Consider the following 15,629-nt stretch of genomic DNA (forward strand, 5'->3'; position numbering starts at 1 on the left):
CCATCCGTATGTGCAAATGAAAATCCCACTAAGTGCAATTGAACTTCCATTATGTTCACATAAGCCCAAGGCAAATGAACTTCAACTGAGTGCAACATATGATCTATATATGCAAATGAAATACCTCTTAGTGCAATTAAACTTCCATTTTGTTCACATGAGTCCCAGTGCAAAAACTTCCGCTGAGTGCAACATATCATCCGTATATACAAATGAAAATCTCTCTAAGTGCAATTAATCTTCCATTATATTTACGTGAGAGTTGGTGCAAATGAACATCAACTGAGTGCAACATACCATCTGTATGTGCAAATGAGAATCCTTCTAAGTGTAATTGAACTTCCATTATGTTCACATGAGCCCAAGTGCAAACAAACCTCAACCGAGTGCAACATATCATCTATGTGTGCAAATGAAAATCCCTCTTAGTGTAATTGAACTTCCTTATTTCACATGCGCCCAGGTACAAATAAACTTTCACTAAGTGCAACATATCATCCGTGTGTGCAAATAAAACTCTCTCTAAGTGCAATTAAACTTCCATTTTGTTCACATAAGCCCAGGTGGAACGAACTTCCACTGAGTGCAACATATCATGTGTATGTGCAAATAAAAATCCCTCTTAGTGCAATTGAACTTTTATTATATTCATATGAGTCTAGTGGCAACCAAACTTTCATCGAGTGTAACATACCATTTGTATATACAAATAAAAATCCCTCTAAATGCAATTTCTTCCATTAATTTTACATGACAGTTGGTGCAAATGACCACTAACTGAGTGCAACATATTATTTTTATGTATAAATAAAAATCCCTCTAAGTGCAATTGAACTTTCCTGCCTAGCAGTATAGTCGCTTGATGCCCTGTCATTCGTGTGTGGCTTGCCCAATTTCTCTCTTCTACTTCATCTTTCTTTAAATTTTAGTCTAGGACAATATAGTAATTTTATTTGAATATTAATCTTCTTTAAGAACCTCAGCCTCTGGCACATTTGCAAGGACCAATTTCACAAATAATTTTCAAATAGGTATTTTGACCAATTTTTCCTAACCTTTTTTAATTTTTGCTCACCTACACTGAGTACTGGGAAAATCGTTGAGCCGGCCTCCGAAATGACCAGCTTGTTTGGGCCTCTTATGCCAAAAAATAAAAAACACAAAAAAAAACAAAAAGAGGAAATCCATTTTGCTAGGCTCCAAGTCATCATCATTACCCTATTCTTCTGCTCTAAGAGTTAACTCATATGAGAGTGCCAAGTATATGTTTTTGCCAATCTTCTTCTCGGCTGCTACAACCCCCATCCTTTCGCTCCACCTCCTTCGCTCCCCCTCCTTTGCTCAGTCCTATGTAGCAATTAGCTAATGTTGTCACAGTGTCACAAAATCACACGAGGCGACTAACTAATGTTGTCAGAGTCTCACAGAATCACGCGATGGTACAGCAATATTACGGCCGCGAGATGAGGAATTTTCATCGGCTTCTTATTTGACACGTGCCAATTTTAGATGAAGAGATAAAATAAAATTGTAATACTAATAGTATTAGCTATCTTTGTAACAAAAATGCTACAATTTTCAATCCAAAAATGCAAGAGTAAAGTTGGCTAATATATATATAAAGCGTAACTTTCTATTTTTTGTAAAAGATTTCGTTAGAATCAAAGATGCTGCATTATATAAAGGAGTTAGAAACTCAAAGAATATATATAAATATTTATATATTTTAATAGAGAAATAAGAACAATAAAAGAGCTGAACATTAAGCACATGCAAAAGAACAAGGGAGGATATTTTACATTAAACATTGAAATATATAATGTAACTAAAGAATTCGTATATGGAAGCAATTAGCAAATCAAGATCCACTTAGTTAACGTCATAACTGTCAACCTTTTAAAATTATGTAATTTTCGACTTTATTTAATGAGCCCAAAGTACATTGAGATGATAGTTTCATCATCATCATTTATTCAATATGCTAACTAGTCATAGATCAAAATTTATGCACAATTAAATGATATTAATTTTTTTGTTGGGCTTCCTTTTTTAACTTTCTCTTTCATTCAAGCAAGCATTGTCCAAAGGCTACCGAGCACTTTGAGTAACAATATCGCCAGCTATTTGAAATCCCTAAATTCCCAATGGGTCTTCATTCAATGCTTATCACTATAATGCAGTCTAAACTATCCAAAATTTAATATGGATGGTTCATATTTAAAATTTTTAATATATAAATTTTTAATAATTAATTTATTTTTTAAAAATAAGTTAGTTATGACATTATATTTATTTTAAATTATGTATGTATTAAAACAAAATGTTGATTAAAATATATAAAAAATTTAAATTCAATCGGAACCATCTAAAATCGATCTGGATGATCCACATTGCGGTGCGCATTCCATGCTTATCATTGTGATGAGCATGGAATTGCTTCCATTCCCAATCCACCGAAACTTGAGAAATGAAGAAAGCATTAATAACATCAGGCAAACATGGAGATATATATGAAAAGAAGAAAATATGTTGAAACTAAAATACCAATGAGAGGAGTCTCAATTTGCTGCTCTAACTAGCATCACTTGCTAATACAGTAATGAAAGCACATAATGATCCTTAAATTTTTTAGTTTCTTTGCTACCTTAAATTCATTTGTACATTATCATCCTTCAACATAAATGCATGTATTATAAATGAGACTTGACCACAAACAATATTATGGAGCGATAATGAAATGTGGTATTTGATGAGACAACGGAATGAACTATACAATGCCACAATTTCGCTTCTTTTTCCTTGCGTCACCTTCTTGGAAGGTCTCTGCAACTTTTTGATATGTAAGTGATTTATGTCCTTAATAAAGATTTTCTTTATAGAAATGAAAACATTTACTTTCACTTATGTTTATTATATATTACATCATCTGATCCTAAATATAAGAGCTAGTTGACTAATTTGAGTATTTTAGAAAATTAGTTAAATTAGTTATTTATAATTATTAGGTATTGTCTTCTCTAAAATACCATTTCTAATCATGTGTATTACTTAGAAGTACCATTTAATGAAACATTTAATATATACAACTACTACCAGGACTACCTAAAATAAATAAATAAATGAGAAACAAAGTATATTGGAGTTTTATATTTAGGACCAAATTAAATTTTAAAATAGCTCTTATATTGAAGACCAGATGTAGTATTTTTCATATCTAGCAAACAAGTTTATACTTTCATGTATATTAATCTAATGGCCGACGTCCTCGTTAAAGATGTTCTTTCTATAAATATATAGCCCTCAACGTACCAAACCCCTTTTGATAGCTGCATGCTTTTTTTATTTTTTATGATTTGATTTTTTCAGCATACAATTTTTTTACTGTGTTTAAAAAAATGTTCAAGAGTTTGCTCATTTTTCTTTTATTTTTTAATTATAATGTGTTTTTATTTTTGGTGCATCTAATATTTGCTGTTTATTTCTCGTTGTTGTGAGTAATTATGTGTCTGAAAGCAGAGTATAGTATTTTCCATGAATATAAATACTTAGTTCCTTATGATCAATAAAATTTCTAAACGGGAACTTATATTACTTATTTTTTTGCCACTAAGTTTATTACTACTTCTCTGTTCCCATCCAATTCAAGTGAACATTTTATCCTTTTTATTTTATACTAGTGCAACTATGACTTTTGCGGCTTCAGTGCGACCAAAATATATCTCACAGCTTGAAGAATATTAAAAAAAAAAGTTCAAAATTAGTCGCTAAAATGATTTTCATATGTATTCGTATAAACTAGACGAACTTATAAAGTTTTGTTAGGATGATATCCTTCAATATGATTTTTGAAAGTGCTTTTAAAAATTGTACATAATGATCGCTTTGAGTCGCTAGCATTAAACTTAAAATTGGATTATTAGATTGATTGTTGTGGCTTTTGAAATATACTTATGCAAAAACACATATTCTTTTTGCCACATAGAATGACATTTTTACTTTCACATGTTTTTTTATCATTTTTTTTTCATATTTGGCAAAAAAGCACTATCTCCACTTCCACGCCCACTTCAAATTTTCATAGATTTGAAGTATAATTGAAAATATTTGGGGAGCCAAATATGCAAAATTAAAGGAATTTCCTTGAGATTTTGAGCAAATTTTGATTTTGCGAATCATTAGGAATTTCACTGAACGAAAGTAGTTAAAATAATTCGAAGTATTAAAATTGCTATTTTACTTTATTTTGTTTTAATTTCTTTTATCTCAATTTCGTTTTTTTTTTATTCTCTTTTCTTTTTTTTCTTTTTGTATTTCCCTTTATACTTCTCTCTTTTAGGAACAAGAGGACCCATCATTTTGGAATTACTGGGGGGACCAGACGACTGTTTTTTGAAGGGGCTGGAATGTTGAACAGAGGAGGTTGCGACTGTTTCGAAGGGGAAGAGGAGCCGACGCTGTTTTGCTGGGCTCTCTTCTGGAGGCCGGCGATGGTCTTTCGAAAAGAGGAGAGTCGCGCCGACAGAGGAGGCGGAGGAGCTCGTTTTCTTCGACTGGCTTAAGGAGACGGAGACTCAAAGAGATTCAGACGGAGATTGAAGGACAAGAGGGCTGGATTGAGCACGCCGTTTCTGTCTGTGTTCTTCTTCTTAAATCTTTAGTTTTGATTCTCTTTTATTCGTTCATTTTCCTATTCTTTTTTATTCTACACTTACCTGGCTGCTGTGAATTTGATTGTATTTATGTTCGGGTTGTTCTATACTTTGTTCATGAAAATGTTCAATTTATACAGTTTACCTTTTGGTTTGGATTTTGTGGTTGATTATGGATTAGTGGATGATGTTTTTAACCTTTAGTTGCTGCAATGTTATGTTTGTTGGTTCACTTGTGAGCTTTGCTATCCTGAAAGATGAGAAATTTGATATCGGAAAGTTAGACTAGACCTTCAATTGAATCGTGTAAGATCGAGTGTTCAGGCATTGAATAACTTAATTTGCTTGTAGGATATAATATACCCACCTGTGAAATGAACAAAAAGTCATTAACCTAAGCAGAGTTTACTCGAATGAGAGTGTCAAGTTATATGTTTTGCCAATCTTCTTCCATGTCGTTCCTCATAATTATTCAGCGCCCAATTTTTTATTCATTACCAGTTGACACATCACAAATATATGTGTTATGTCTAATCGATAAACAAAAAGACTTGAAGAATAACTGACAGGTTTAATGTATATGGTAAAAATAATAATTGATTAATTGAGAGAAAGATTCTGGCCAAAAAATTGAGAGAAAGATTTAATTTCTTCATCATTCATTATTTCTTTTGATTCAATACACGTTGTAATTCAAACTACTAAATAAAGGTAAAAAAAAACCGAATCAGACCGGCTGGTTCAACCTAAAACTGGTGAACCGATCTCCAGTTTGGTCTAGTTTGGTTGGTAGATCGGGCATGAAAGGAACCAGAAACGAAACCGATTAAATCGGTTTAAAAACGTCTGCTGAGGTGGGTTATCCGGTCTTTTTCTTTTTTCCATGTCCTATGGGAGGAAGAAAAGGCAAAAGGAAAAAGTCACAGATAAAACGTATCACACTTGAAAGAAGAAGAATGAAAGCGAGGAGGAGGAAGAGCAGGATGAGAGGGAAAGGCAAAGAAAGTTTCTGTAGGGAGCAATCCGTGTTGCTTTTGTTTGAAACCCATTGAAGAAGAAGTGAGTTTTTCACAGAGAGGGGGGAGGGAGGTGGAAGGAGAAGAGATACGAAATCAAAAAATCCAAACACAAAGACAGAGTGGAGAGAGACACGAAAGCTGAGGTCTTGGATAACAACAAAATGAAAAGCTTGTGCAAAGTAAAGTCAAGTGTTACACACATCATGTATAGGCTTTATTTTGCAGGCCTAGGATAACATGTTGTTCTGCCCATTTTGTCATTTTTCAAAGCCTCATATTTAATTTAATTTTTTTTTTTATCTCTCATGACATGTAAATTGTAAATACATATTTTATATTAAAAAAAAGATAACCGTCCGGCAAAAAAATGAGATGAATGCAATTTCTTTATTATACTACATAAAAATTTTATAATCAAGTATTTTTATATCAAATATAATATTTTGAATTTAATGATTAAAAGATTGTAATGATGAATATTTTCAATTATTTTGTTATTTGTTGTAACTAAATTATTGTTGTATTTTTTTATATTTTGTTAATGTTGTTATGTTTTGTTATTATTAATTAAATTATATTATTTTAATATAACTGGTCTGACCTCGGTCTGACCATTAACTCTTAGACTACTTTCTCGACTGGTTTAATATACCCGATCTGATTTTTCGTTCCTTACTAAATAACACAAAAGAACTTAAAATTTAATTAAAAGACCAAAAATCAAACCACCCCATATGAGATACTGAGACTAATTTACCAAAATGTATCTAATTAGAATCCTTAATACATAAAACAACATTAATATATTTCTTGAATTAGAATACTAGAAAGGCACTCCTCTGTCTTTAATATAAGATTCATTTAACTAATTTGATTAGATTAAGGAAGTTAAGTAAATTAGTTAATCATAAAAATATGACACTTTTTTCTAAAATATCATAATCATCTTTCTTAATACCTTTTTTTCCTTTTCTACTTGATTATAGTTGAGGGAGTATACATAGGGATAATTTAGAAAAAATTGATAATATAATAAAGGTCTTATATTTAGAACTAAAATTAACTCAATAATTAGATTCTATATTAAGGATCAGAAAAATATATTAGAAAGAATCTATATAAATTTCACAAATAAAATCATAGCATAAACTGAAAAATGTTAAAAATTAAATAACGATTTTAAAAAGGCTAGCTCGTGGCTCAAAAGGTCAGTCCGTTTAAATTCGGCCCCATAGGGCCGTAATCTTTTTAAGCTCAACTGCCTTTTGGAAATCCCAAACTTCGGCCCTGTAGGCCGGCCAGATGGTGTCAGCCGCTGCACCCCATCCTGTGGCTTACCTCCTTCGCTTAATCCTAGGCAGCGATTAACTGATGCTGTCAGAGTCTCACAGAATCACGTGACGGACAGCAAAATTACGGCCGCGAGATGAGGAATATTCCTCGGCTTTTTATTTTGACACGTGCCAATTTTAGATAATAAAAATTGTAATAGTAATAGATAGCTATCTTTGTAACAGAAATACTACGATGTTCAATCCAAAAGTGCAAAGTAAAGTTGGCTAATTATTAGTTTTTTTATAATAAAAAAAAGAAGCTACAGTAACATTCTTTTTTTCCTACCCCTCCGGTCTTAATATAGAACCAAATTCTTGAACTGGTTTTCGTACTAAATATAAGACCTATTTCTTTCTATATTTTTCAATTTTCTCTAAATTATCGTTATGGGTACTCCATCAACCATAATCAAGTAGAAGAAGGAAAGAGGGTATTAAGAAAGATGATTATGATGTTTTAAGAAAAATGTGTCATTTTTCTTATAATTAACTAACTTACCTAACTTCTTTAATCTAATTAAATTTGTTAATGGGGTCTTATATTAAAGAAAGAGGAGTAAAAGATATAGTTAGAATCAGAGATGCTGCATTATATAACGGACTTAGAAACTCAAAGTGTGCGTGCGTGAAGAAACGGGAACAATAAAGGAGCTGAACATTAAGCACATGCAAAAGAACAAGGAGAATATTTTATGTTAAACATTGAAATATAAATAGAATTATAAGAATTCATACACGGAAGCAAATCAATCCACCGTTGATGTCATAACTGTTAACCTTTTAAAGTTATGTAATTTTGGAGTTTATTTTATGAGCCCAAAGTACATTGAGATGATAGTTTCATCAATTTATCCAATATGCTGACTAGTGATAAATCAAAATTTATGCACAATTAATTATTTATTGGGCTTCTTTTTTATTTTTCTTTTCTCATTCAAGCAAGTATTATTCAAACGCTACCGGTCACTGAGATTAACAATATCACCAGCTGCTTGAAATCCCTAAATTACCAATCCGTCAAAACTTGAGAAATGAAGAAAGCATTGATAACATTAGCAGACATAGAGATATATATATATATATATATGAACGAAGAAAAGATGTTGAAACTCATTGTGGCCCAGGAAAGGTTATTCATTCTGTGAGACATATGACAAGAAAAAAAGAATTTTATGACAATTAAAATTGACTTAGAGAAGGCTTACGATTGGATTAACTGGAGGTTTCTCAAACAATGCCTTGTTGAGCTGAATCTTCATACAAATTTAGTGGAAGTTATCTTTAGCTCCGTGTCTTCTGCTTCTCTCCAGTTGTTATGGGATGGGTATAAAGCTGAGAGCTTTTTGTCATCTCGTGGGGTATGACAGGGTGACCCTATCTCTCCTTATCTCTTCGTCATGTGTATGGAGAAGCTGGCGCACCTCATACAAGAAAAAATCAATGATGGGACTTGGAAACCGATTCTGTTTAAGTAAGACTGGCCCCCCTCTCACTTATTTTTTTTTTTTGCTGAAGATATTATTACTTTTTTTAGGCCTCACAGACATCAAGTCATGTCTCAATGACTCTTGTGCAGCTCTGGTTTGAAAGTAAATGCTCAGAAATCAAGAATCTTCTTCTCAAAGAATGTGAACCACAATAGGAGGTCGGAGCTGAGTGACTTACTCGAGTTCACACTTACGGTTGATCTGGGGAAGTACTTAGGGGTACCCTTCCATCACAAAAAGGTAAAAAGGAGACGTTTCATGAAGTAGCAGCTAGACAAGGTTAAAGGAAGGCTCAGAAGCTGGAAAGTCAATTCTTTATCTCTCCTGGTAGAGTCACCCTTGTATCTTCTGTCACCTCGGCCATCCCAGCTTATACAATGCAGACGTCGTCGATTCTGACAGGTACAACAGATGAGCTCAATAGATGCAACTGTAACGTTGTATGGGGTTCGACGTCAGAAAGGAGACGAACTCACTTGATTGCTTGGGAGAATGTCTGTAAACCGAAGAAGGCAGGAGGTTTGGGCATTCGAGACGCTAAGGATCGAAACCATGCATTTCTTATGAAGGCAGGCTGGACCTTGATTAAGAAGAAGGATGCTTTTTGGGTTCGGGTAGTAAGAGGTAAGTACAAGTGTGTCCAAGGTACAATGCTCGAGAGATAAAAGAAGGTCTGGATCCAACATATGGTTGGGTATTAAAAAGACGTGGGATTAAGTGTCTGAGGGTGCAAAATGGGACGCGGCGAATCAGACTTACAGATGGAAATGGAATAAAAGTGGCTTATTCACTGTTAAGTCCGCATACAAAACCATTTGAGATATTCTAACTCAACAGGGACCAAACAACTGGAGTAGATTATGGACACTTCACACGCCTCAACACGTCAAAACCTTTCTGTGGCTAGTAGGAAATACTCCTCCGGTCCTAATTATAAGACCCAATTGACTTATTTGAGGAGATTAAAGAAGTAAGTTAAGTTGGTTATTTATAATAAATAAGTGTTGTCATTCCTAAAATATCCTTGCTAATTAAGTATATTGGCTAAAACTATCATTATTAGAAGGATTATCTTGGAAAAAATGTATAAATATAAGAGACAAAATGGATTGGGGTCTTATAATTAGGACCAAATAAAAGTCAAATTGGGTCTTATAATAGGACCGAGAGTAATAGGCATCTGACAAATGAGGAAGGGCAGAAGAGAATGATATGTGCCTGTGACACTTATAGCTGGTGCAACACCAGTACTGAGAGTATCCTCCACGTTTTGCGTGACTGTCGAGACACAACCCAGTCGTGGAATAATCAAACCAAAGCACCACCATTGATTTTTCTCCACTGATAGGATAGCATGCGCTTACTCATTCAAAGAAACAATTCTCTTAGTTCCTTTCTCTGTTAGGATGTTCAACTTTACACATGGATGAAAAATTTCTCCCTGGTATTATTTAGTAATTTCCTTTTACCACAAAATGTAGGAAAAATTGCAAAGAGTGTTCTTGATCTTGAAATCTTATTTTAACAAGTTTGTTAGGGGCTATGCTTTGGAAGTTAGTTTCTGTCATTTCTGTCATTGTTGGGAGTGACTACTTCGGTATCTGGTTGACTACTTGGTGACAAAATACTTTGGGCTCATTTATCTGTAGATTCTTGCACAACATATCACGTCAGTGCTTCCAGAGTTGAGAGCACTTATAAGCAACGCACTGGTTGTTTTTGCAAAGGAGCTTGTGAGCCATGGAGAAATCACTGAGTCCAAGGCATGTATTAGCATTTGAATGTGTCTTTCAGACTTGTATTTTATTACTGTATAAATTTATTTCTTATAGCAGATGGCACCCACAATGTTGTATACTTTTGCTGGCTATTTTAATTCGGTTTGACGGTTTCCTTTTTCCAGTCAGGGTGCCCTCCTTCTGAATATTCTTTCAAAATACTGTGAAGGTACCTTACTATTCCTACCTTCTGGATTCTTGGCTTCTTAACAACCTTCATGTCAGTTAACTGATATCCTATATTCCCACTAATACTTCCCTTCCTTTATAGTTTTTGACCGATGTTCCACATATGATTTAATTTACTAGTTTGGTAATGGTATTTCCAACCTTTTGTTGTTGAAACAGCATTCTCCTCCATAGTAGAGGGGAGAAACGAGGACATGTCTACAATTGAGCTTTCTGGAGGAGCAAGAATTCACTATATTTTTCAATCAATATTCATGAAGTGCTTAGAGGTATATACATTTGTATTTACTTGAGCAGTCGTCATATTTATATTGATTCTATGCCAAAATCTATGTGTGTATGCCTGAATTAATTCATTCTTCGTCACGATTTACTTTGTATGTGTTGACAGCATGAAGGTAAAGAAAATCTTCTGCTTTAGTCTATAGATAGTCACCAAATTGAGTGAAAGCTAGACACAAGGTATTGCAACTTATAATTCTGTTTACCATGTTTCACATAGACATTTGATTTGGACATCTAATCTGCATTCTGAAATAATCGAATCTCTAGATTGTGGCTTCCTCGCTAAGGAATTTTACATATCAAAACCAGCATCAACTTCCCCCCAACCAAGTTGCTAATGTCTGAATCTGCGTTCATGTGTTTGTTGAATTTGCAGATTGGAAAATAGACACCAAAGAATATATATATTTTAATTTTATATGATGTTTTGAAACTCATCCTGAATTCTCTAGCCATTTTAACAACAAATTGGAGCAATCTGACCAATATTTTTAGTGAAGAAAGCAATGATAATGGTTAAATGAACTATTGAAGTTGTTTATTTCATCCATGTGATTTAAGTGTAAGTGACCAAATCTATTTAGGATCATAATAAATATTACTGAAATCATTAAATGATTTGCCATGATCAATAGGTCAACAATTGGAGTTCTTCCTTTCATATTCCATGGGATATGTCTTCTTTTGGTCTCAAGAATGTTTTTCTTCATTTCGTGTGGAATGATGATTGATTGAGTCTCTTGGTAACCCTTTTAGTGATTTGAATATTTTTGCTTTTGTGCTGTGGCAATTTTAATTGTATTGAATATGGACGTCACACACAGGGTTGCATTCCCAAGAGCCACTAAGAATTCTAGACATTTTTTCTTCATTAATAATTTCTTTTCTTCAAAATCTGTCATATATAAAATGCAGAAAGGCCTGTGGGATGCACCTGAAACCATTGAATTTTTCGGTTCTCCCTTTCTTTCATAGCACTAGATAAATCTTGAACACTTAAAAATGTTTTTTACTGTCAGGTTTTGATTAATTTATATCCTAAATTATGACACAATTTTGAAGTGTCAGAAGCCCTTGAAAAATTGATCTATCTTGTATTATATTGAATTTGAACAAATCCCAGATGGGCTATTTATTATTGAATGTAAAAAGTCAACACATGAGCTAAATAGACTTGGGAGAGGCTGTTAAGGTCAACATCTCAGCCTTAGTTATTGCACGGAAACTGTATGTGATAAAACAGAATTAAAGCTTTTACAATTGGATCAAAAACATAGGCTGGTTTCTTTGAACTTGATGAGATTGAATGAACCTCGCAGGAAGTTGATCCGTGTGAGGATTTGACTGATGGTGATACTCGAATTGCCATACAAAACGCTACTGGACCTAGATCAACATTGTTTGTTCCTGAAGTAGGTCTTGTTAGATTTCTTTTTCCCCCCTATGCTATTTCCTGTAATTTTTTTTAATAAACCTTCTGAGCTCAAATTATTCTGAATTCGTATATCAATTAAATGACTTCCGTTCCTTCTTAAGGACTCCCCCCCAAAATCTGTTTTCATGCAACTAGGTGCCATTTGAAGTTCTTGTGAGAAGACAAATAGCTCAGCCATTGGATCCAAGCCTTCAATATGCGAGGTTTATATATGATGAATTAATAAAGGTAGGGCTTAATGGCTTGCCATTTCTGCTGCGCCTTACTTCGCCGTCCCATTGACATACCCCTCTCTCTCGCTATATATACATATATATATATGGTTTCTTCAGATCAGCCATTGCTGTATGGTGAATGAGCCTCAGCGGTTCCCTTTCTTAAGAAAGCACATTGATGAAGTCATATGTAACTTTCTGCAAGGTGGTCTTGAACCCTCAGAGAATATGTTTGGGCACATTATTGAAATGGAGGTAAGTGGGAATCCAAATTCTTTTAAAGATAGAAGGGCATATCCATATATGCTTCATTGATTCTACCTTCTCTATCTACTGCTATAATCATGTCATTAGTGGCCAATCAATGGTAGATATTCAAAATGCCGCAAATTTACAATGACAGATGCAGTAATACTTCTCACCCAAATTTTATTGGTGGAAGTAAGTCATTAGAGATTGGAATGCGACAGATGCAATCTTCTAGGTTTCCTCCCTCAGTTTCAAGGCAGAGGGTATCGATAATTGTTTATCAGATCATTAAGTTTCATCCATATACGTCTATGTAGTGGGTTATAATTTACTCTCACTCCTTAACATGTCTCTCCACCCTTGCTAATATCCAATAGCAGGCAAGCTAATGGATTCGTGGCTGATCAGGTATGTAATTGTCTTATCATTCTTTTGGGGCCTGGAATCGTGTCTTGTCAATTAGAGTATATATTTTCCATCCATGAACAGTTTATTTCTTTAGCTTTAAGGATTCAAGATATTTACCGGAGAATAAACTACATTTTACACTTTGTGAATTGGTTAAAAATAACCGCCCCTAGGCGTAAAAAAGAGAAAAATATTTTAATTCTTTCATTAACTCCTTATGATTTGCTTAATTGCCACCTACCCCCTTCTAGTCCTAGTAAAAATTATCCAAGATGATTACTTATTTCATTGATGAAGGTATGTTTTACTTACACCCTGAACAATCTCATTATCTTTGGAGCCCGGCCCATTCCTTTGGCTTAAGAGTGGAAACAAAAACTATAGGCTTCAATAACAGTCTCCAAACACTATGAAATGTTTTAAGCGACAAGGGAAACAAACTTCTAGCAATAAAACTGTTCATTTTTTCTGATCTACCTTCCACTATGTTAGCCGGAGTTGCTTTCCTTCCATGTGCTTTTGCTCTTAATTTCCTCTTTGCTGGAAAGGAAGACAGAAAGAAAGGGTGACAACTTATTGTTTTAACACTTGCATAAATATTTTTGTTGAAATATAGATGAAGGCAACTCATTGATAACAAAATGAATGATGCATTATAAGCCACAGGTGGTCAATTTGTTTTGTATCAAATCATGGGTTAGACTGTAATTTTTACTTTCGCTTAATTAACATCCCGTAGTTTTTACTTAGTTTGTATGAAACTAATTATTGACAGGTTCTTCGTCCTGCATTGGATGTTGAAAGGGCTGCATCCTCTGGTAATCCTTTTTTACCATTTAAAGTCCAAGTCTTCTGTGGATTGGTGATACGTCTTCATTCATATTATTTTTTGATTATTAAATACCCAGCATGTTCTTTGGATTTACCAGTGAGTATTGGCATCATATAAATTTTGTGATGCTTCCTTTTCCCCCCCCCCCCCAGGAACCTCCGGTAAATCAAGTTTGGTTATTTCATCCATTTTTGGTGGTGATAACTGTGCATCTGCAACAGAGAGTACAGCAGTACAGGACATAGCGAAAAAGTTCATGTGATGGAACAGTCCTTCTCTATGATCCATTTAAGAGAGGTATATCTATTAATTTGTTAGTTGAATCAAATGCTGCTTGCATGTAAATTTGCCTAATGTGCTTGGGTCCATGTAGCCCCCTCCTATCTTGAGGTGATCTGAGAGCAGTTCAGAGGCACAAGCTATTGAGATTGCAGCCATGAAGTTTCTTTTGAGATCATGTTACGACATTGATAGAAGGAATGTTCAGAACTTCGTACCAAAACAATTATGCACTTCTTGGTATTTCATGTCCTTCTACCAAGCTTTGCAAATTTCATGTTTATAAACTTTGATACATAATGTAGATTGGTTGGTCAGTTGCATTCATACCATAGGGATGGTAAGGATCAGAGTAAGTGGCTGGTAAAAATATGTGATGAATATGATGGATATCATCTTACCGATGAAGTATGGAAAATGGTGGGTGTATGATACATACATTCGAAATCTATTAGGTGCTTCTTTTGTCTTATTCTAACAGCTGCCAGGCGGCATTTTTTTTGTGCTTAGAATAAATGACTTCAACCACTATTTTGATGCATGACGTAAGGTGTTTGTGTATGTTTTTTCTTTTTTAAACCTTTTAAATATCGACTATATTCTCTATGTCCAATATGTTGGAACTATTAAGTGTTTGTGTTCCTGAATTTTCAAAGCTATTCAATTCTGACATTGCTGAACCATATGCAGGTAAACAATACAAAACGAAACCTGCACAACGTTTTTATTCAAAAGCTTTACAGGTGATTTACTGTGACCATAGCCCTCTAAATTCATGTAAGTCTTCAAGGATCATCTGAAGTTTTGTCTTCATATAATTCTTCAAGGATTATCTGAAGTTGTCTTGTCGACTGCGTTCTATATGTTGCCATTTAGAGAGAACCTGTTTGAAGAGATGTTGCGAGAACCTCATGAAGTAGCTAGGAAAAAAAGGCACTGTCGAGAAATGCTCCAAATTTATCAACAGGCTTTTAATGTGGGTAGTCAGTAGTCTTATTTTAACCAGCAATAGCATCTAATTGGGTTTCCATTCTGTTATATGCCAAGTTAGGTTCTCCTCTAATTGAGATTGTTTTTCTGATGTTCTTGTGATAATCATGATACATGGTGTTCCTTTGCTTGATTGGGTACTCTTAATTATGTTTTCATTCTGTTTCAGTTATTATTTTTAAGTCCACTGACTTTTAGGAGAACAAAATTTGGAGTAATGAAATGTGGTTGGCTCCTGATAGCTGTATTTCCTCTTGGTAGGAGTTGAATGGACTACCTCTGGAAGCTGAAACAGTTGAAAGGGGTTACAGTTTGTGTAAACCAAGTGGTCAGCCTAATATTCGTCAAATGCCGACTTCATCAACAGGTTCTGCAAGCAATTCTAGAGAAGGTCTTCTTACTCGGGGGAGGTTGGAACTGCGACGCCGTCGGGCTCTTAATCCGTGGTTGATTTATGAGCTGGCAGAGCATGGTTGTTGA

General features: G+C 34.2%; 1 pseudogene; it reads left to right on the forward strand.

The window, feature by feature from the left end:
* The first annotated feature begins 8,866 nt into the window (after positions 1-8,866).
* LOC114744780 (dynamin-related protein 3A-like) lies at positions 8,867-15,629 on the forward strand (annotated as a pseudogene).

This window comes from Neltuma alba, unplaced genomic scaffold, assembly GCF_004799145.2.
Source record: "Neltuma alba isolate B1F8T4 unplaced genomic scaffold, ASM479914v2 tig00004445_pilon, whole genome shotgun sequence".
Classification (NCBI taxonomy): Eukaryota; Viridiplantae; Streptophyta; class Magnoliopsida; order Fabales; family Fabaceae; genus Neltuma; species Neltuma alba.